This window comes from Gopherus evgoodei, chromosome 4, assembly GCF_007399415.2.
Source record: "Gopherus evgoodei ecotype Sinaloan lineage chromosome 4, rGopEvg1_v1.p, whole genome shotgun sequence".
Classification (NCBI taxonomy): domain Eukaryota; kingdom Metazoa; phylum Chordata; order Testudines; family Testudinidae; genus Gopherus; species Gopherus evgoodei.
Genome location: NC_044325.1, coordinates 34,976,944 through 34,998,565, shown reverse-complemented (window position 1 = coordinate 34,998,565; position 21,622 = coordinate 34,976,944). Strand labels below are relative to the sequence as shown.

Below are 21,622 nucleotides of genomic sequence, written 5' to 3'. Positions count from 1 at the left end.
CTGCAGGGCATCACCAGCGCTGCAACTCCCTGTTTGCAGCGCTGGCCGTACTCCCGTTTTGTCTCGGGTGTAGAGGATCCAGCGCTGGTGATCCAGCGCTGGTAATCAAGTGTAGACACTTACCAGCGCTTTTCTTGACGTCCGTGGAATAAACAGGTATCCCAGCATACCTGAGGAAGCCTCTGGTAATCAAGCTGGTCTCCTTCCCCGGTTTGCTCTCGCGTTCCCCGAACCCCGAGCAAGCAGGTCTCCTTCCCTGCGGTTTGCAGGGTGGTTCGGGGAACGCGAGAGCAAACCGCGGCGAAGCTGGTCTCCTTCCCCGATTTGCTCTCGCATTCCCCGAACCACCCTGCAAACCGCAGGGAAGGAGACCTGCTTGTTCGGGGAACGCGAGAGCAAACTGCGGCGAAGCTGGTCTTCTTCCCCGGTTTGCTCTCGCGTTCCCCGAACCACCCTGCAAACCGCAGGGAAGGAGACCTGCTTGTTCAGGGAACGCGAGAGCAAACCGCGGCGAAGCTGGTCTCCTTCCCCGGTTTGCTCTCGCGTTCCCCGAACCTCCGTGCAAGCAGGTCTCCTTCCCTGCGGTTTGCAGGGTGGTTCGGGGAACGCGAGAGCAAACCGCGGCGAAGCTAGTCTCCTTCCCCGGTTTGCTCTCGCGTTCCCCGAACCCCCGTGCAAGCAGGTCTCCTTCCCTGCGGTTTGCAGGGGGGTTCGGGGAACGCGAGAGCAAACCGCGGCGAAGCTAGTCTCCTTCCCCGGTTTGCTCTCGCGTTCCCCGAACCCCCGTGCAAGCAGGTCTCCTTCCCTGCGGTTTGCAGGGTGGTTCGGGGAACGCGAGAGCAAACCGCGGCAAAGTTTGTCTCCTTCCCCGGTTTGCTCTCGCGTTCCCCGAACCCCCCTTGAAGCCGCCCAACAGCGCTGCAGTATGGCCACATCTAACACCACTTGCAGCGCTGGTTGCTGTAAGTGTGGCCACTCTGCAGCGCTGGCCCTATACAGCTGTACTAATACAGCTGTAACAACCAGCGCTGCAAAATTTTAGATGTAGACATACCCTCAGTTTTGCCAGCCCCAAGTGTTCAAAAATCATAAGTCAGTACACACACTCCGCTCACACATACATCCAATAAATCATGAGATAAGTTACCAAAAAATTAATGTTTTTTCAAGTCTATTAGAGTTCTTTATTTCTTTTCCAGCTTGTGAACCTTTAGGAGTCCCCATTTTCAAGCTTCTCACCCGCACCATGAGGGCTAGACCTTTTTTAAATGAAAACTGACATTCTGCTGTATTCACATTACTCCAGAGTTCAGAACTTGAAGAAAAACATTAAACATCATAACATGAGACTTACAATGAAGTTCCAAGAAATGGCACCAGTGAAAACTGGTGCACATTTTGCAGCATCATTAGCAGATGCTACACTTGTCCTGTGTTCTAAAACCCTCTGGTAATGACGCCCATAAATAACCCATTGGAATGTTGTACAGCTCCTGTAGGTGACGCATGCTGTACCAGGCATATCTGGATGTCTCATTTGCTCCCAGGGACTGCAGTGTTTCACTTTGACCTAATAAGGCAGTTGTCCAGGTGAAAGTAAAACCAAAGAGCTAGATGATACAGATACACAGTCAAAGTTGGGTGCCTGCAGTTAAGTACCAAAATCCATATTTGGGCAGCAGAATAAGCAGCCTTCTTTTCAGACATGCCAAGCACCTGGACTCCCGTTGACATTAGGGATCCAGCTGTAAAAATGTTGGCTATTTGTCTGGTACTGAGAGCACATTCTGGTTTGCCATGAAAAATGAAACCATCGGACTATTCTGTTCAACTCACTGAGCTTTAAAGTAGGGTCAGAGCTGAATCCTTGCTGTTCTAGAGATATTGGTTGCATCACCAGCACCATAAGGAAGAGTATAAACGTAATAGGTTCCCCAAAAATGACTGAGTTGAAAGTATTGTTCTATGTTAAGAGGCAGCAGTTGCTGCAAACATACATATTATTCCAGCATTCACTCACCACCTAGCATTGTAATCATTTGAATTATGAAGCAATTTCAGAAACCTAGACTCAAACAGTGTTTTTGCTGCTTCTCAAGGAAGGCAAGCCAATATAAATAATTCCTCCTAAATGCAAGTTCCTCCTCCCCAACTTTATAAAATGTCTATTTCATAAGAGCAACAAGACACATTCCAGGTACGGCAATTTGGAGGAAACTGCACTTCTTGAATGCTTAAGAGCAGTTTGCCTTCAGCCTTGCAATAATCTCTCAGAAATGCACTTGAGCGAAGGAGCACTTGCTTAAATAATGGATTCATTTTCACTAAAACAGAGAATGCTGGGAGTGGAATTTTTTAAAAGTACATTTTGCAGTACAGCATGGATTACTCTTCCCTCATCAAATATGTCACTACTCCTAGAGATCTGAAAACTTGGTAGCAGGAACTACTGGAAATAAGCAGCTCACAGTCATAGAATTCAACAAATCAAGCCTACTGTGACCATTTGTGTCTTGTTGAATCAGCAAGGCAGCACCCAGGGGTTGCCAAGGGCAGAGAGGCTTTTCCACATACAAAGGGAACTTGTGCGAACACTACTTTGAAAGGCTGGCTCTGTTCTATTCATTCTCAAAGACAGTGACACTGAGAAAAGCGCTTTCCTTTCCTTTTAGCAGTCTCTCCCTCACTTTAGCTCCATCTAACCTTAATGGTTGAGCATCAGCTGCTGAAAGGGAATTAGATAGGATTTCCAGTGTCTTCATGTAAACCTGGAGGGAGAGGGGGGAAATCTATGCAGCTGCAAATTAAAAACACAAGAACTTGGTAACAAGCTACAGCATATTGATACTAAAAGGGGGTAAAAGTGCATTACGAATATCTGTAACCATAAATTATCTACTTGGCAGATGGATAAGCTGAGGCTGCATCTTCCCAAGTATATGTTAACCATTCGCAGTGATTCACCGGTCAGCACTATTTAGAAGAACTTCGTCAATTATCTTCATTCATTGATGTTTTAAGTCACCAAACCAGAAATCCAACATATCAACGATTCGCCTCATTTGTGTACAATTGTTTCCGTAGTTGATAATAACTAGGTAGGACAAAATATCAGGTTGGTAGTCACGGTAACAATCAGCATTCTATGACAGCTGTGCAGCTGAGGTGCTTGCATTATTTTTTTTTTTAAAGTGAAATCAGCTGCAGAAAGACGCAAACAGAGCATTAGAATTGTCTGAGGCTAGCTTACCAGAGAAACACACTGCTAGGCAATTCTTAAGAAAAAGAAGAAAACAAGAAAACCCATTGCCAACAATTGCTATTATTATAAAACACATTCCTTAGATCCACTGTAATCTCACAAAAAATTACAAATAGCCACTCATACAATCAGAGTCAATTTTCTACACACCCTGAATGTGTTTCTAATGTATAGGGCTGAAATTCTATATGTAATTTTTAGAGTTACAATACAGCACTTTACAATGATTTTAATGATGGCAACAACTGCACAGTAAGCATTTAATTTTCATAAACCCTCACATAAAAAAGCAAGCCTCTGAACTCAGAAGTTATAGAAACAACCCCTGTAACTTCAGATTAAAGTTTTATACTGTTCCTGTCACTGGTTGACATGCACCGAAAATTCAAGTGCGAGAAATATCTGCCTTTTAAAAATGAAACTAAAAACAACTTTTTTCCTCTTCTGTTTTGAATTCCTCCTCTGCAAACTGGCATGTCATATCTCAGTTACAAGGACGGAGTGAAAAAAAGGCTTCTGCCTGGTTAAACATGACCCCTGATTCACAAGCACATGTTCATTTATTGTTTGAAATTAAGGGCATGATCCTGTGAGATGCTGAGCAATGCACAAAATCAAGCCCCAAGTTAGTTCAAGTCAAATATCTTTGGGAATGGGGAGAAAAAGAGAGACTTATTTTGTTCTGAGTAAAAACCACCATGATAATAGTAATACACGGTCACAGCCACCAGTGTCATACTTTGCTTTTTTCTAGATGCCCATCATTTTTGATACTTTGAGAGTTTCAGTGAATGGATGGGTGAGTAAAAAACAAACATTGGTACAATGAGTCACGATTCTAATCATTAGACGATACTAAGTCAGAAGACCTGGATTCCATTTTTGACTCTATCACTGATTGTGCCCCCCTCGGATCAGTCACTTCACTACTCAGTATCTCAGTTATCCCTTCAGCTATAAAACTTAGGACTGCTGTAGAACAAAAGGTAATGTAATTTGAGTGTCAGGTTCTTGAAGTGAAAAGCATTATTCAGTCTAAGCAAATCTTCCATAGGACTGAACAGGAGGCTACCAGAGCATGGAATCAATGCTGCAGGAATATGAAGGACTCAGATGAAGTAGTGGAGAAGAATACAGGACTACGGGGGGGGGGGGGGGGGGGGGGGGGGGGGGGGAAGAGCCAACATCATGGCACCTCATTACAATTAAGTGAAAGGAAATGCTATTTAGTTATAAGTAGGGCTGTCAATTAATCACAGTTAACTCACACTATTAACTCAAAAAATTGTGATTACAAAAATTAATCGCAATTTATCACAGTTTTAATCACACTGCTAAACAATAGAATACCAATTGAAATGAATTAATTATTTTTTATATTTGTCTACATTTTCAAATATATTTATTTCAATTACACCACAGAATACAAAAAAGTGCAATTTACAAATGTAGATTTTTTTGTTACATAACTGCACTCAAAAACAAAACAATGTAAAACTTTAGAGACTACACATCCACTCAGTCCTACTTCTTGTTCAGCCAAATCACTAAGACAAACAAGTTTGTTTACATTTGTAGGAGATAATGCTGCCGGCTTCTTATTTACAATGTCACCTGAAAGTGAGATCAGGTATTTGCATGGCACTTTTGTAGCTGGCATTGCAAGGTATTTACGTGCCAGATGTGTAGTATCTGTTCTTATCAGTTTAATATCTGGCACCTAAATACCTTGTAAAGCCAGCTACAACAGTGCCATGTGAACGCCTGTTCTCGCTTTCAGGTGACGTTGTAAATAAGAAGCCGGCAGCATTATCTCCTGCAAATGTAAACAGACTTGTTTCTCTGAACAATTGGCTGAACAAGAAGCAAGACTGAGTGGACATGTAGTCTCTACAGTTTTACATTGTTTTGTTTTTGAATGCAATTATTTTCTGTACATAATTCTATATTTGTAAATTCAACTTTCATGATAAAGAGATTGCATTACAATACTTGTATTAGGTGAACTGAAAATACTATTTCTTTTGTTTTTTATAATGCAAATATTTGTAATAAAAATAAATATAAAATGAGCACTGTACACATCGTATTTTTATATATTGAGTTCAATTACTTGAAAATGTAGAACACACCCAAAAATATTGAAATAAATGGTATTCTAATTATCAGCAGTGAAATTAATTGCACAATTAATCGTGATAAATGTCTTTAATCGTGTAGGTAATCATGATTAATTTTTTTTAATCACCTGATTGCTGTAGTTATAAGATCTTTTTCTCCTGCAACATTAAGTGCCCTAAAAAAAACAAAACCAAGCATGGTGCAAGAAAGTTGGCTCTCTGCACTGCTAAGCATTTGATAGTTTGTTTTACTTTCAAGTAGTTTGTTTTACAACGTCCATGTTCCTATTTAAGTCTTAGCACACTTGTATATTCTGTCAGGGTGAAATTCCCACTGGTGCAAAGGGTCCATGAAAACCCTTCTGTTCCACTCATGTCCTGCAGTGGGGTTGTGCATGATAAGCTCACACCCGCGACCCCTAGAATTGATCTCTAAGCCAAAACATGCAGGCCAGCACAAAGAACAACAAAGGAGGTGGGCTACAGAAAGAACTCTGGGATCTGTCATTTCATAGATCTATTTGTGTGGGATGTCCACAGCCAATGGAACAAAGACACTGACATTGATACTCCAGGGCATAGGCAGGAATAGTGACTGCAAGGGAGGAGATGTGGAGAATTTGAAGATGAAATTCACCTGTACTGATTTGGGATCTCAAGAACATGTAAACAATCCTCTTTTCAGCTCACATTTAAGGCATGTGGAAACAATTAAAAGGAAAGTAGGCCAAGAAGACTGTTGTACCAATTTCACTCTCCTAATTAAATTAGTGGGGAGTTGCATTTGTGTAACTGAGGTAAGGATTAGGCCACAAGCAAACAAACCAAGAGATCATGAATTGCTGTCAAGAGAGAATCCCCTCACCGCATACCCATTAAGTACAGGGACCTTGTTCTACCTGGGTCATCATCAGGCATGGTTTTGCATCATTCTTTTACCATGGTCCCTTACTGTCACCTGTGACATGGCGAGGACAACTCCTCCATGATTGTCCCCAACATGTAAGTTACCTACAGCCCGAGTGCATGTGCAGCAAAGCACAGAACTGCATTCTAGAGACTTCATGTGACTTCATATTGGATTATGTGTTCCCTGCCCTAGTAAAAGAAGAGCTCAAATATTGTGACGTCTTCCATAGCCTTAGTAGATGTTGCAGTATCTCTCATGAAACCAGAGCAGTTGTTTTCTACCTGCAGTCCACAGACTATCTAAGAGGTCCATGAAAGGTGGTTGTTACTATAGAATAGTGGTTTTCAACCTGTGGTCCACAGACTCCTGATGGTCTGCAGACTATATCTAAGATTTCCAAAGGGCTCCTTGTCTCCATTTGACATTTTTTAGGGGTCCGCAAATGAAAAAAGGTGAAAACCACTGCACTAGAGTTCATATGTACGCTAAACCTGCTCGTTGTTAAATCTATGTTAACAATTGTTAGATTCTGTTGTGGAAATCTTGCAAGCAACTGAGAAATTAAATGTCATTTAGTAACTGTCCTTGAACCACGTCTCACTTTTAAATATAGAGAAACAATAATGAAAGAGGCAGATCAATATATAATATGGAACATTTATATCACACTTTCCACCTATCGCTAGTACTTGCCCTCTACCAAAAAAAAAAAAAAAAAAAGGAGATAACATTCATTAGACCTCCTTTAAAGAAAGAAAAAAAATTGAGGCCACGAATAAAAGTTAAATGTCTAAAGTCACAAAGTCAATGGCAGAGCTGGGAATAGAACTCAGCTATAACTTCCAATCCAATGCTCAATGCCAGGCTACTACTCCCTTGGCAGGGGCACTCATTTAAAACACACTGGCCTTAGCTTTTACCACAGAAGAAAAAAATCCATTTTCTTGCATAACTTTCCCTTTAAATGCTTTACTTTGTAGCATATGCAACTCTAGCAACAGTTTGAAATGCAACCCTTCACCCAACAGATGTTTAAAAAAATTATTCCATGTTCGTATCTGGGTCAAAAGTTAAAGGGTCATTTTTAGTCTACTAATACACTAACGGCAAAAAAAAGGCCACTGAGTAACTTTCAAGAGGAAGGGGATAGCAGCCAGTAGAGGGGGTTGGGACGGAGTAGGCTGAACTAAATCCATTAGTAGTGACAACTAAAAACAGAAATAAAGAGCTGACAAAAGCTAATAGGTCTGCAGTGATTTTTCTTCCCATAGTCATTTAATATAGTGTCTTTCTTAATCAATATTTAGTATTGTTTCACCTGACTTGAAATGGGACTAGCAAGCAAGTGCTTTGATAAATGGTTTGAAAGGTTGCCCTGCTTTGCAGTTTTCCAACTGCCTCTGTATTCTTTTTGGAAACACAGTGTTGTAAACTCCATAAGCAACATTCAACAGATTAACTGAGCTTTGCCATTCACAAGAGTAATATACTAAACAGGAGCCATTTCTCCAGTAAAAGAAACACCTCAAAATGTCCTACCTCAAGATACAAGTGCGATCTGCGCTGATAAAAGTAGGTCCTGCACATAATTCTTGGCCCAACTCTGTAGTAAATTAAAAAATAGCTCCTGTTTTTCCTCTTGCCATCCCATATCAACCAAATAAAATAAAATTAATAGTGCAAAAAAACTAGAAGGAAAAAAGACTTCATATCTTGCCAAAACCTCAAAACCCTATTTTGTGTAAGCCTTCCTCGCCCTTGCATGTCATCTCTCCCTATGGTGTGTCACATCACGCCTAGATAAGAAGTTAAACAGGGCAAGGACTAGATTGGAGATTTTCAAAGGCACAAAGGGCAGGGGGTTTCAATGGGTATCAGGAGTTGACTTTGAAAATGCCTCCATAAGTCTTGTATCAGAGGGGCAGCCGTGTTAGTCTGGATCCGATGAAGTGGGTATTCACCCATGAAAGCTCATGCTCCAAAACGTCTGTTAGGCTATAAGGTGCCACAGGACTCTTTGCTGCCCATAAGTCTTATATTCTTTCTAAAGTGCCAGGTGATTACAGGGCAATAGAGAAAAGCTGAATATATTAATAAGGGGTTTGGGCATGCAAGCACTGTATGACGAAGACAAAGATGTATAGGCCTACAAATGAGGGATTAGTTATAGCTCAAGAAAAGGTATGCTGCTTAAACAACAGTAGCTGGAGGTATCACATCTGTGGCAGTCAGGAATAATGACTCCAGGTGCTCATCTCCGAAGAGCATAGCACGCAGATGCTGAAACATAGCTTTTGCTTCCAAAATACAGCCCTCCAACTGAAAGCTAGGACCATGGCATGCCCCCATCCCAGATGATGATCACCACTAACAGTGCAAATTCCCACTGAGGGAGCACTGACACCCATCTTATGGATACCCCTATATAGGATCACCAAGATAAAGATGGCTCACTGCCTTCTGCATGGAATTGCTGGAGGAGAGATCACAGTGACCTCTCATGCCCTCCGCCACCACCTCTATGCCAGATGGCCAAAACGGCAATGCAGTTTAGGAGAGTAGTTCACTTACCAAGTGGTTTTTAATTCTTCCCTATAAAAAACAAAATGTGTTATAGCCAAACCTGTTTCAGAAATCTACAAACAATGACATGGGAAGCGTGGACACACTTAGGGCTGGCCTACACTCAAAATGCTGCATTGGCCACAGCTGCACCACTGTAGCACTGAAGTGAAGACACTCCTAGGCCAATGGGAGATCTTCTTCATTTGGCATAGTCAATCCACCTCTGTGAGAGGCCATAGTTATGTTGATGGCAGAAGTTCTCTCACTGACATAGCACTGTCTACACCAGGGGTTAGGTCAATATAACTATTTCGCTCAGGGGTGTGGATTTTTCACACCTGAGTGATGCAGTTATACCAATATAAGTCTGTAGTTTAGATCTGGCCTTAGGGTACTGGGGAAAGGTACTGCCATTCCAATTTCCTGCTGAGCGACCTATATAAAAAAGGCCTTATATAAGCCTTCCCAGGGGAGGTAGAGTGCAGCAGAAAGGCACAGCTTCATAATCTCAAGACCCTTTAATGTGGGAGGAGCTGAGCACATGTCCAAACCACCAACAGAGGACCACTAGGAGACATACATGCCACCACATGATTGTTTACTAGAGCTGGTTATGTTTTTTAAGCTCACAAATGTCAAGAAATTCCATTCCGCTGGTTTTGAAAACAGACTGGATCTCTCCTTATCTGCCTACGTTTGATGCACACAGCAGCATTCATCCAACTCTCAGAGTGCCTGCTTATCCTCCGAGAGGGTGGACATCATGACCAAGGCTTGCTAGGGCAAAGGCATAACAAGATAGCGATTGGTGGGAAGTCAAGTATCCCAGAATGAAGAGGGAAAAGGGCTCTCTCAAGATCTTGTGGGCTCATATTTATGTCAGAGCAAGCTATGCTAAAATACTGCAGGGATGTCTCATGCTTGGAGTGCTGAATTCAGGGGCAGTTTTGTCTCCCTTGGTATGATATTTTGATTTTTTTTTCTTTTTAAATGAACAGGCTATGTGCTGTACTTGCACATACATAAAGCCCTACCAAATTTATGGCTGTGACAAGCGCATTACGGACTGTGAAATTTGGTCTCCCCCCGTTGAAATCAAGCTGTTGTAGAGGGGTCATGGTACTGCCACCCTTACCTTCTGCACTAGCTTCCGAGCTGTGCAGCCACAGAGCAGCAGCTGCTGGTCAGGCCCCCAGTTCTGAAGGCAGCACCACTGCTAGCAGCAGCACAGAAATGAGAATAGCATGTTATGAGGTGTGGGAGAGTAGTCACTTTTGGGGCGGGCCAACTTTATGAGTGGGTGATGTGGGTGTCCACCTAAGTTCCCTCTAAACTGCGTGGCCACACAGCAGCTTATTAAGCGCCACACAGGGTGTCATAAACAGATAAGTAAGAACAGAAGTAATTCATATTAGAAGTAATAGAACAGAAGTACTTCATATCTCTTTTGCCTGGAAAGGGTTAACAAGATCTGTCAGCCTGGCTGTCACCTGACCAGAGGACCAAATCAGGGGACAGGATACTTTCAAATCTTGAGGGAGGGAAGTTTGTGTGTGTGCTGTTAGTTTTTGGTTGTTGTTCACTCTGGGGGCTCACAGTGCAACCAGGTTTCTCTCCAATCTCTCTGATACAGGCTCTTATATGTCCAGAATAGTGAGTAGTAGGTAGATAAAGCGAGTTAGGCTTATGTTTGTTTTCTTTATTTGCAAATGTGTATTTGGCTGGAAGGATTTTAATTTGTACTTGTATACTTAGGCTGGGAGGGTATTCCCAGTGTCTATAGCTGAAAGACCCTGTACCTATTCCATTTTAAATTTACAAAGATAATTTTTACTGTTTTTCTCTCTTTAATTAAAAGTTTCTTGTTTAAGAACCTGATTGTTTTTTTAATTCTAGTGTGAGACTCAGGGGACGGGGTCTGGATTCACCAGGGAATTGGTGGGGAGAAAGGAGGGAAGGGGGAGAGAGAGGCTAATTTCTCTCTGTGTTAGGATTACTTTCTCTCTCAGGGAGAGTCTGGGAGGGGAAGAGAGAAGGAGGGGGAAAGGTGCATTTTCCTCTCTGTTTAGGATTCAAGGAGTTTGAATCACAGTGATCTTCCAGGGTAACCCAGGGAGGGGAAGCCTGGGAGAGGCAACGGTGGGGGGAAAAGGGTTTACTTTCCTTGTGTTAAGATCCAGAGGGTCTGGGTCTTGGGGGTCCCCGGGCCAGGTTTTGGGGGGACCAGAGTGTACCAGGCACTGGAATTCCTGGTTGGTGGCAGCGCTACAGGTTCTAAGCTGGTAATTAAGCTTGGAGGAATTCATGCTGGTACCCCATCTTTTGGACGCTAAGGTTCAGAGTGGGGAATTATACCATGACACAGGGTCTCAGGCTGTGGCGAGGAGAGATGCCTCTCCCCACCGGCCCCAGCCCAGCCCCAGACCTGCTGCAGCCGAGGGAGAGACGCCCCTCCTCCAGCCCTAACCCAGCCCTGGACCTGCCGGGAGAGAGGCGCCCCACCCCCAAGTCAGCCCAAGCCCTGCCACAGCCAGGGGAGAGGCGCCCCTCACCAGGCACCAGACCTGCCACGGCAGGGAGAGGCAACCCTTCTCCAGCCCCAGCCCCGGAACTGCTGCAGCGGGGAGAGGCGCCTCTCCTCCCCAGCCCAGGTGCTGCTGAGGGGAGCAAGAGAGCACTAGGAAGAGTCCTCTCTCCCTGCCGTAGACCCAGGGCAGCCTGCACCCCAGACCCCTGATTTTTAGCCCCACCCCAGAGCTTACACCCCAGCCAGAGCCCTCACTCCTGCCCTCCAACCCCCACCCCAGCCCAGAGTCCCCTCCTGCACTCCAAACCCCTAATTTCTGGCCCCATCCTAATGCTCGCACCCCCCTACGTCCCAGCCTTGAGCCCTCTCTCACACTCCCACCCCCACCACATGAATTTTGTTATGTGCACCAATATGGAGGTGATGGGTGAAAGCCAGGCTGGTGAGGATGTGATTTCCTCTTCCCCTACCCATACCACTCCTAAGCTGGGTCAGATCCACCTCCAGGAACCTCCCACACTGCAGGAAGCTCTGCGGCTGCTGGGTGGTAGCCCAATGCTGAAGGCAGTGCCAGCAGTGCAGAAGTAAGGGTAGCAATATGACAACACCTATAAAATAACCTTACAACTCCACCACCACCACCACACACACAAACTCCTTTTGGGTTAGGATGCATATGGTTACAACACCATGAAATTTCCGATTTAAATATCAGAAACCGTGACATTTAAGATTTTTAAAATCCTATGACCATGAAAATTTCCAAAATGGACCGTGAATTTGGTAGTGCCCTGATTATACAGTAAATAATGGGCAGATTTTTCAATAAGTCATCAACTCCCCTTCACCCACTCAAAATTAGATTCCCTCCAATTCTCTCCCTACCAGTCTCAGCAACAGATTTAGTGAGCTCTATGTAGGACCTGAAATGTCTGCTTGTATCTCACAATCACTGCAACATATATCACAACTGGCAAAAGCTCAAGGTAAACCCAAAATTAGAACAGCAGCAGGAATATTGTTGGTTTATTCTTAAGAGCTTTGTCAGTGCACATAACTTCACATAGCATATTTTAGAGAGAGTAAGCAATACAATATCTCTGCTTCCTTAAAAAGAACAGGAGGTACTTGTGGCACCTTAGAGACTAACAAATTTATTTGAGCATAAGCTTTCGTGGGCCTATGAATTCATCAGATGCATAGACTGTAACATTGGGCCATCACACTAATTGAATCTATTTCCCCATGTTAAGTATCCTCACACCTTCTATGGGTCATCTTGATTATCACTTCAAAAGTTTTTTTTCCTCCTGCTGATGACAGCTCATCTCAATTGATTGGACTCTTACAGTTGGTATGGCTACTTCTGCCTTTTCATGTTCTCTATGGGTATGGCTACATTTGGAATTTCAAAGCGCTGCCCCGGCAGCGCTGCGGGAGCGCTGCCGCAGCAACGCTTTGAAGTGTGAGTGTAGTCAGAGCGGCAGCGCTGGGAGAGAGCTCTCCCAGCGCTGCACGTAAACCACATCCCTTACGGGTGTAGCGTGCAGCGCTGGGAGCCCCACTCCCAGCGCTGCCGCCCTGATTACACTGAGGCTTTACAGCGCTGTATCTTGCAGCGCTCAAGGGGGTGTTTTTTCACACCCCTGAGCGCAAAAGTTGCAGCGCTGTAAAGTGTGAGTGTAGCCATGGCCTATATGTATAAATATTTTCTTGCTGTATGTTCCAGTCTAAGCATCCGATGAAGTGGGCTGTAGCCCACAAAAGCCTATGCTCAAATAAATGTGTTAGTCTCTAAGGTGCCACAAGTACTCCTGTTCTTTTTGTGGATACAGACTAACACAGCTGTTACTGTGAAATCTGCTTCCTTAAGCATCTTAACCAAACAAGTAAACAGCGGTTTGAAAAGTAATGATGCAGAGAAACACTATTGGTGGTACGATAAGTTAGAAAAGTCTGACATGGAGTCATTGGTCTCTTATTTTGCGTTTTTAATAAGAATAGGAATACTGAATTAATAATTCTTTCTAGTTAGTAAACAGGTCCTAGTTCAAAATATGTAGCTTGATGAGAATGAAATTCACAAGTTTATTCATGCCATTTTCCTAATGGACTATTTTGCATTAATGGAGCATTCTTCTACACCAAACACATTACTGGTTCCAGACATCTGAGTCATAGTTTCCCTATCCAAATCACATCAAAAAATTAATTTTCTTGGTGTTATTCAACCAGGCCACAGATTTTATCATTTTCATACATAAAATAGGAATATCGGTTATTTAAAAAAATTATATGCTGTGTGCAAATTTCCTCAGATTCACAGAAAAGACAATAAACCTGAAATAAATACCAGACCTTGTGGTACAGAGACAGACCATAATCTAATAGAAACCAGCAAAATCAAGTCAACCAGTCTTCAGTATGCTCTTTCACCTATGTTGGTGAGAAACAGGATATGAAAAATAAGTCATGTAAAATTCAGAGAAAAAAGTAATTCAGAATATCAAGATTGTGTGCACACGCGCACACGCACACAATGTACCTTTTACTCTGAAGGAAAGAAACAGAAAGAGAAAACCCAGTGGATTTCTCCCCCCCTCCCCAGTGTTTTAGCTTTGTTTTCTCTCTTTAGTATTAACTTTCCAATGTTATATTCATAGATTGCTTTACAAGAAACAGGCCCTAATTTAAATCTTAGAATAATTTAAAGCATTTACAAACAAACATTTAGAGAAGTGAAGAGATCACTGTCATGAAAATAATAAGGATGTTAAAGAACTGGGCAGAGAGGAAAGGGTGAAGAGGTCATTGGCAGTTGCTGAGTCAGACATAGTTGAAGTGGAATCAAGTGTCAATGGATATTGTAAAGATGGGACTGGATAGAATTGTGAACCCTTAGGGAGCTTAGTTTGCTAGGTTCCAGAAGCTTCTTGACAGTGGACAAAAGGTGCATAGAATATCATGGTTGGAAGGGACCTCAGAAGGTCATCTAGTCCAACCCGCTGCTCAAAGCAGGATTAATCTCCAGACAGTTTTTTATCCCAGATCCCTAAATGGCCTCCCTCAAGGATTGAACTCACAACCCTGGGTTTAGCAGGCCAATGCTCAAACCACTAAGCTATCCCTCTCCCCTTCTCTCTCTATAAAAACTGGAAGACTTGTCTTCACCCACCCACCTCTACTCTCCAGTGTTTACAAAGTAACTTACTCATCCTAATCATACAATATATGAAAGCTGCCAATCAATACTGCAAGAAGGTGATTAGTATTTACTGATTAACATACATTAATGTATGAATTTATCTGGCTCAAGATACCTGAAGTGGAACAGAATGGTAAGAAACAAGTGATAGAATGGACTTCAGTAATGAAAACAGATAATTCATATGAAATAAAACGTTAATGGTGCCAAGAGTTGTTAAGTAGCAAAGTAGAAAGGATTTATGGTCCTCTCAGAAAGCACAGAAAATTTGTTTCTTCAAATTATTCAAGATCAAATGTGCCACTGAATGAAACGGTCTACTGAAGTAGAAGTTGGGAATCAGAGTTCAACAATACAGCAGAAGGCATTTTGATGTCATAACTGTTACCAAAACATGGCAATGATATATTGTCACAGTTCCAGTTCTTCTATGAGCTCATCAATCACGCAGGAAGAGCTCCTCCGACCCAGTCTTTGATCTTGATCAACCAATGAAAACAAATGAAAGGCAAAGACTTGAACTTCAGAAGACTTCTTTGATGCTAACATACTCTTCAGTATAGAACAAAAAAGCAACTCAGAGAATGACTGAAGTACTTCACACCCTGGATATACTGCTGCAGATAGATTTGGGGCCTGTCTACACTGGCACTTTACAGAACTATAACTTTCTTGCTCGGGTGTGAAAAAAACACTTCTCAAGCACTTCAAGGGCAAAAGGAGCAGATGCCCTGGGACTAGCGATTTAAAAGAGCCAAGGGCTCTTTAAACCACGGTGGGAGCCCTGAGTGGCGCAGGCCAGGCAATGTGGACGGGCTGACTAGGGGATGCTGATTCCCAGCCCTGACCCTTTGGGGGCAGGGGGAAGAGAAACGGAGGCACCCAGAGTCAGCCCCTGTATCCCAAGAGTTCAATTTTACTTTCACCCCTGAAAATATGTAATAACTTCTCAGGTTTAATTAACTGAAATCTTACATGTATTCAAATTCAAAGTTTGTTAGGAAATTAGTTGCCACCTTAGAGTCCTAAATAACACTGATGGTGAAAAATGTGTCAACCAATATCAGCTGCCTCATGGTTAACTGACAGGAAGAGGAAGGTAGATAACTCAGCCTTGCAGTGATCCTTGATGGAATTCTCTAGTAGAGTCTCTCTTTATATTTGCATCCAACTACTAAAAAAGGTTGAAGACTGCACTTACCAAAACAACTCCGATGACAACACAGCAAATATTTAACAAACGGCTCTGCGGAGAGGCGCTGTATTTACAAATGACTGAAGAAAGTTTCCAGTATATTTGACAGATTATTGCCTGTATTGCAGTCCCAAAAGTATGGCTTTAGTACTGCCAACCTTATCGCATGACTACCAATATTTGGTGTTTTTATTGAAGCCCAGGTTCCTGGAGTCACATGATCATGTGAAAATTTCAGCTTTCAGTTTAGAGAGTAAGTTTTGTGTGGTTGCTGAGAAAAGCTTGAAAGAGGATTCTAAAGGCTCAAAAACAAGGCAGCAATTATTTATTTATTTAATCTTGTTACTTAGACTCATAGACTCATAAACTCTAGGACTGGAAGGGACCTCGAGAGGTCATCGAGTCCAGTCCCCTGCCCTCATGGCAGGACCAAATACTGTCTAGACCATCCCTAACAGACATTTATCTAACCTACTCTTAAATATCTCCAGAGATGGAGATTCCACAACCTCCCTAGGCAATTTATTCCAGTGTTTAACTACCCTGATAGTTAGGAACTTTTTCCTAATGTCCAACCTAAATCTCCCTTGCTGCAGTTTAAGCCCATTGCTTCTTGTTCTATCATTGGAGGCTAAGGTGAACAAGTTTTCTCCCTCCTCCTCATGACACCCTTTTAGATACCTGAAAACTGCTATCATGTCCCCTCTCAGTCTTCTCTTTTCCAAACTAAACAAACCCAATTCCTTCAGCCTTCCTTCATAGGTCATGTTCTCAAGACCTTTAATCATTCTTGTTGCTCTTCTCTGGACCCTCTCCAATTTCTCCACATCTTTCTTGAAATGCGGTGCCCAGAACTGGACACAATAACTAACTTCTAAGTTAATTTAATGGTTTTTAAGTGCTTGGGACTGGCAACACTGCTTCATCTAATTAAGACCATTTAAAAAAAAAGTAGAACTTCCCCCCCATTTTTCAAATTTTGACTAGACCTGTCAAAAAAAAAAAAAAAAAAAAAATAAGCTGAAACTCCAGATGGTCAAAATTGAACAATTCAGACAAGCTATGGAGCCTATTGTTTAAAGTGATCCCAAACAACAAAAGGTCATAAACGGAGTCAAAACAGGCAGAAACTGAAACATTACTGCTGGAACATAATCTTTCCTTTTATTCTAGCATAGAAAATTGATGATCCAGATTTTACACCAAATCTATATTTGCGGAAGAGGAGCACAATGGTTGTGTTAAAATTATGGAAAAAATTATGGCAATCACAGAAGACATGACAGTTGAATACAGAATTCTGTCAATATTCATGACACGAACTCCTTTCCAGCCAGTTTAGAATCAATCTGGTGGGTTTTCTTGCATTTTAATCCCACCACTGATTATTATTTTATTTTATTGGGGGGAGGATATCAGTTTGAGGACAACAAAAAGAGCCAGATACAGGTTTTTCCAGAGTGTCCGTTTAGATTTATTGCTAATATTCTCTAAAACCAGAATGCCTCTGTCTTAAGAACATTTTACGTAGAAGACAGACATGCATCATACACACTTATTGCTTTTCTAACTTGTGATGATGCAACAGGAAAGAGAGATTCTTTGTGACAAACTTTCAGGGCTAACAAAACTACTTCCTGCTCCCACTTTAGCTAAACTTATGATGACTTGATCTGCAAGTCACCATCTGTATAAAATAAGCACATATATAAATAAGTAAAAACATTTTATTGGGACAGGAGGGGTAGTCTGAAAAATCTTTCCATTTGTCTCCAGTTGCTGGGAGCAAGTACTGTACCAAAGCTTCCATGTGATTTGTCTCCTTGTGACAGCTCCTTTCCTGTTTCTCTGCTGGGCAGCCAAAAGTTCAAAAGCCAGAAGCACTCCCAATAAGATTATAAAACAGAATTCTACTAGCTCTTGGCACAGCAAAGTTTACAAATTTCAATGTTTCCTTTTGGGGATGAAAGGCTTTTAAAACAAAACAAAAACAAGCCATTGCAACTAGACAATGACTTGGCAATAAAAAACTAAGCTAAGCAACAGTTATTTGTCAGCACATAAAATAAAAATATTTTCTTTAAGATGAGTTACTTAGCTATTAAGATATGAGACAAGCGAAATTCTCAACCTGTATGTTTGTCTAAATTCACTCAAGATTCACCACATCATTGCAACTATACTGATTTTCTTCCCACACAATATTTCCATCCATAATTTAATATCGAAACAATGATGTATTTCTTTGCAACTTTTCTTGTACTTTCAGTACATACACAGATTGACCATTTCAAAGCCTAGCCTGCATTCAGTCCTGTCCTAAAATGGGGGCAGGAAGGAGGCGGAAAACAAAAGAAATGAAAATGCTTTTTAGTGACATTGAACATTTTTAAAAAAGCTTCCCCTCTGGGAAAGTCCCACAGTATTTAACTGGGCTTGAACCAGAGTTCTATAAAAGTTCCTCTAAAAACCTCTGGTGACATCCTGGCTCAACTGAAGTGAAGGGGGAAACACGCACTGATTTCATCAAGGCCAGGATTTCACTCCTAGAGAATAACCATCCCACAAACCACTACAACGAGCAGGTAATCTATCCAGTTCTACTGGATAGTTTAAAAAACCCTAAGAAATACTATATTTATTAAATTTCACAGGAAATACGCCATAATAGTAACACTTCTTCCCTATCGGCCCCACCCTCACTAAGATGTTCCATACCCTTAATCATTTTTGTTGCCCTTCTCCATAACCAGGACAGCAGCAACCCATTAGGCAAAGGGCGCTACCATTTGCGGGGCAGCACTTCGGGTCCTTCAGCAGAGACCGGATCTTTGGCCGCCCCAGTCGTCAATCGGCATTTAGGTGGAGGGACCTGGGGCAGGGGGTGAGGGTAGGGTTGCCTGCAGCAAGTAAGGGGGGGCATGGCACTCCAGGGAACCGCTCCCCACCCTAGCTCACCTCTGCTCTGCCTCCTCACCTGAGCACGCCACCTCGCTCTGCTTCTCTCCCTCCTAGGCTTGCAGCGCCAAACAGCTGATTGGCGCCACAAGCCTGGGAGGCAGAAGTGGAGTGGCGACACCATGCTTGGGGAGGAGGCAAAGCAGAGGTGAGCTGGGGCAGGGAGCTGCCGCACGGCTCCCCAGGCCGGGGGGAGCTGCCGCGGGGGGGAGAGGCACCTCAGGGCAGAGGAGGCAGCTGCTGGTGGGGGGCGGCCCCTCAGGGAGGAGGAGGGGGCGGAGAGCTGCCACAGGGCTGGGGGGGGGGCACAAGGTGGAAGTTTAGCCTAGGGCGCAAAACATCCTTGCACCTGCTCTGTCCATAACTTTTCCAATTCTAATCTCTCTCTTTTTGAGATGGGTGACCAGAATTGTATGCAGTATTCAAGGCATTCAGTCATATTATCTACTGCAGAATCCTACAAATAAATTTCTACTGTGTATACCATAACATTCACTTTTTTCAATTGCAGGGTCTCTATACAAATGTCCATTCATTCCTCTACTTACTGAGAATCTTCCTTCAGAAAATTATATTGGCAGTTTGAGGTCCACCTAGCTCTTGGGAAACAGTAGAAGAGAGTTGCTGAAATGAAGTACAGCAATTCAGTGTCTTGTAAGCCTGTAAGTAGTATTTTGACATCTATGGCCTGGTCTACACTACGCGTTTAAACCGAATTTAGCAGCGTTAAACTAATTTAACTCTGCACCCGTCCACACAATGAAGCCCTTTAGAACGATACAAAGGGTTCGTAAAACTGATTTCTGTACTCCTCCCCAACAAGGGGAGCAGCACCCAAATTGGTATTGCCATGTCGGATTAGGGTTAGTGTGGCCACAATTCGATGGTATTGCCCTCCGGGAGCTATCCCACAGTGCACCATTTTGACCGCTCTGGACAGCAATCTGGAGTCGGATGCACTGGCCAGGTAGACAGGAAAAGCCCTGCGAACTTTTGAATTTCATTTCCTGTTCGCCCAGTGTGGAGAGATCATCAGCACAGGTGACCACACAGAGCTCATCAGGTAACAATGCAGTCTCCTGAGAATCGAAAAAAAGCTCCAGCACAGATTGCACGGGAGGTACTGGATCTGATCGCTGTACGGGGAGAGGATTCTGTGCTAACAGAACTCTGTTCCAAAAGATGAAATGAAAAAACATTTGAAAAAATTTCCAAGGCCATAATGCAGAGAGGCTACACCAGGGACTCAGTACAGTGCCGTGTGAAAGTTAAGGAGCTCAGACAAGCCTACCAGAAAACCACAGAAGCAAACAGAAAGTCCGGGGCAGGGCCGAAAACAAGCCGCTTCTATGCTGAGCTGCATGCAATTCTAGGGGGGTTCGCCACCACTACCCCACCCCTGTCCATGGATTCTGACATAGGGGTGGTAATATCAGCCATGCCTGAGGATTCTGCGGACAGGGAAGATGAGGAGGAAGAGGAGGACAAGCTTGCAGAGAGCACACAGCACTCCGTCCTCCCCAACAGCCAGGAACTTTTTCTCACCCTGACGGAATTACCCTCCCAATTACCTATCCCAGACAATGAAGCCATGGAAGGGACCTCTGGTGAGTGTACCTTGTAAATATAAGACATGGTTTAAAAGCAAGCGTTTAACGATTAATTTGCCCTGAGGACTTGGGATGCATTTGAGGCCAGTACAGTTACCGGAAAAGTCTGTTAACATGTCTGGGGATAGAGCGGAAATCCTCCAGGGACATCACCATGAAGCTCTCCTGGAGGTACTCCAAAAGCCTTTGCAGAAGTTTCTGGGCAGCGCTGCTTTATTCCGTCCTCCATGGTAGGACACTTTACCATGCCATGCATGCAGCAAGTAATCTGGTATCATTGCATGACAAAGCCTAGCTGCGTATGATCCCGGCGATTGCTGGCATTCAAGCAACATCCGTTCTTTATCTCGCTGTGTTATCCTCAGGAGAGTGATATCATTCATGGTAACCTGGCTGAAATTCAGAAATTTAAGTAAGGGGACAGAGATGGCCATTCCTACTGGACTGTTTGCCTGTGGCTTAAAAGAAATCCTTCCCTACATTTAGCCAAGTGGGGGGAAAAGGGGAGGAGGTGCTTGGCGCTGAGCTTTCCTGCGTCTGGCTAGCAGGGATCTTTCCTCCTACCAGCCACACGGTGGGGGGCCGGGGGGGGAAGGGGGGTGTTTAGCAGTGATCTTCCATGATACCAGCCACGGGGCGGTTTCTGCTGCAGCACGTTAACAGGAAAGAAGCAGCACTCAACGGGCTTTGCTTGCTATTTGGGAAAGGAGGGCACTGGACAGATGAAGGCTGCAGAAGACGAAAGACAATGGCTCACCATGGCTGCATGCAAGCCAAATTCTGCTGCCCGGACCTGCGTCTGTGATCTGTAACACCAAAGCTGCAGGCACTCAATATTAAGATGCAAAATGCAACCTTATAGTGAAAACACATGTGCCATGTAAGGTGAATAGTGTTGTTTGCCGTGAAAGAGTATGACCATTGTTCTCTAAAATGTATCTTTTTTAATACTTCTCTCCCTTTTTTCCCTCCCTCCTGTAGCTGCAAATTTTTCAAGCCTCCCTACTCTGTCCCAAAGGCTATCTCAGATAAGGCGACGGAAATAAAAGACGCGAGAAGAAATGTTTTCGGAAATCATGGAAGTCACCTGCAATGAAAGAGCTCATCTGAATGAGTGGAAGGACGTGGTAGCAAAGTACAGGAAAGATGCCAGTGACCGTGAGGACAGGAGGGACAACGTGAGGACAGGAGGGATGAATGTGAGGACAGGAGAGGAGAGATGCTCGAGATGAGAGGTGGCGTCAGGAAGATCAACGGTGGCGGGATGCAA

The 21,622-nt window shown here is 43.4% G+C and overlaps 1 protein-coding gene and 1 long non-coding RNA gene across 8 annotated transcripts in view; one reads left to right on the top strand and one right to left on the bottom strand.

The window, feature by feature from the left end:
• Positions 1-21,372, top strand: part of LOC115649867 — a 33,751-nt gene extending 12,379 nt beyond the window's left edge. Inside the window, exons 2-3 of the long non-coding RNA XR_003999953.1 lie at positions 19,254-19,404; positions 21,334-21,372. This is a non-coding gene — a long non-coding RNA (uncharacterized LOC115649867). The remainder of the gene's footprint in view (positions 1-19,253; positions 19,405-21,333) is intronic.
• Positions 1-21,622, bottom strand: part of FOXN3 (forkhead box N3) — a 333,675-nt gene that overhangs the window by 152,655 nt on the left and 159,398 nt on the right. The window lies entirely within an intron of this gene.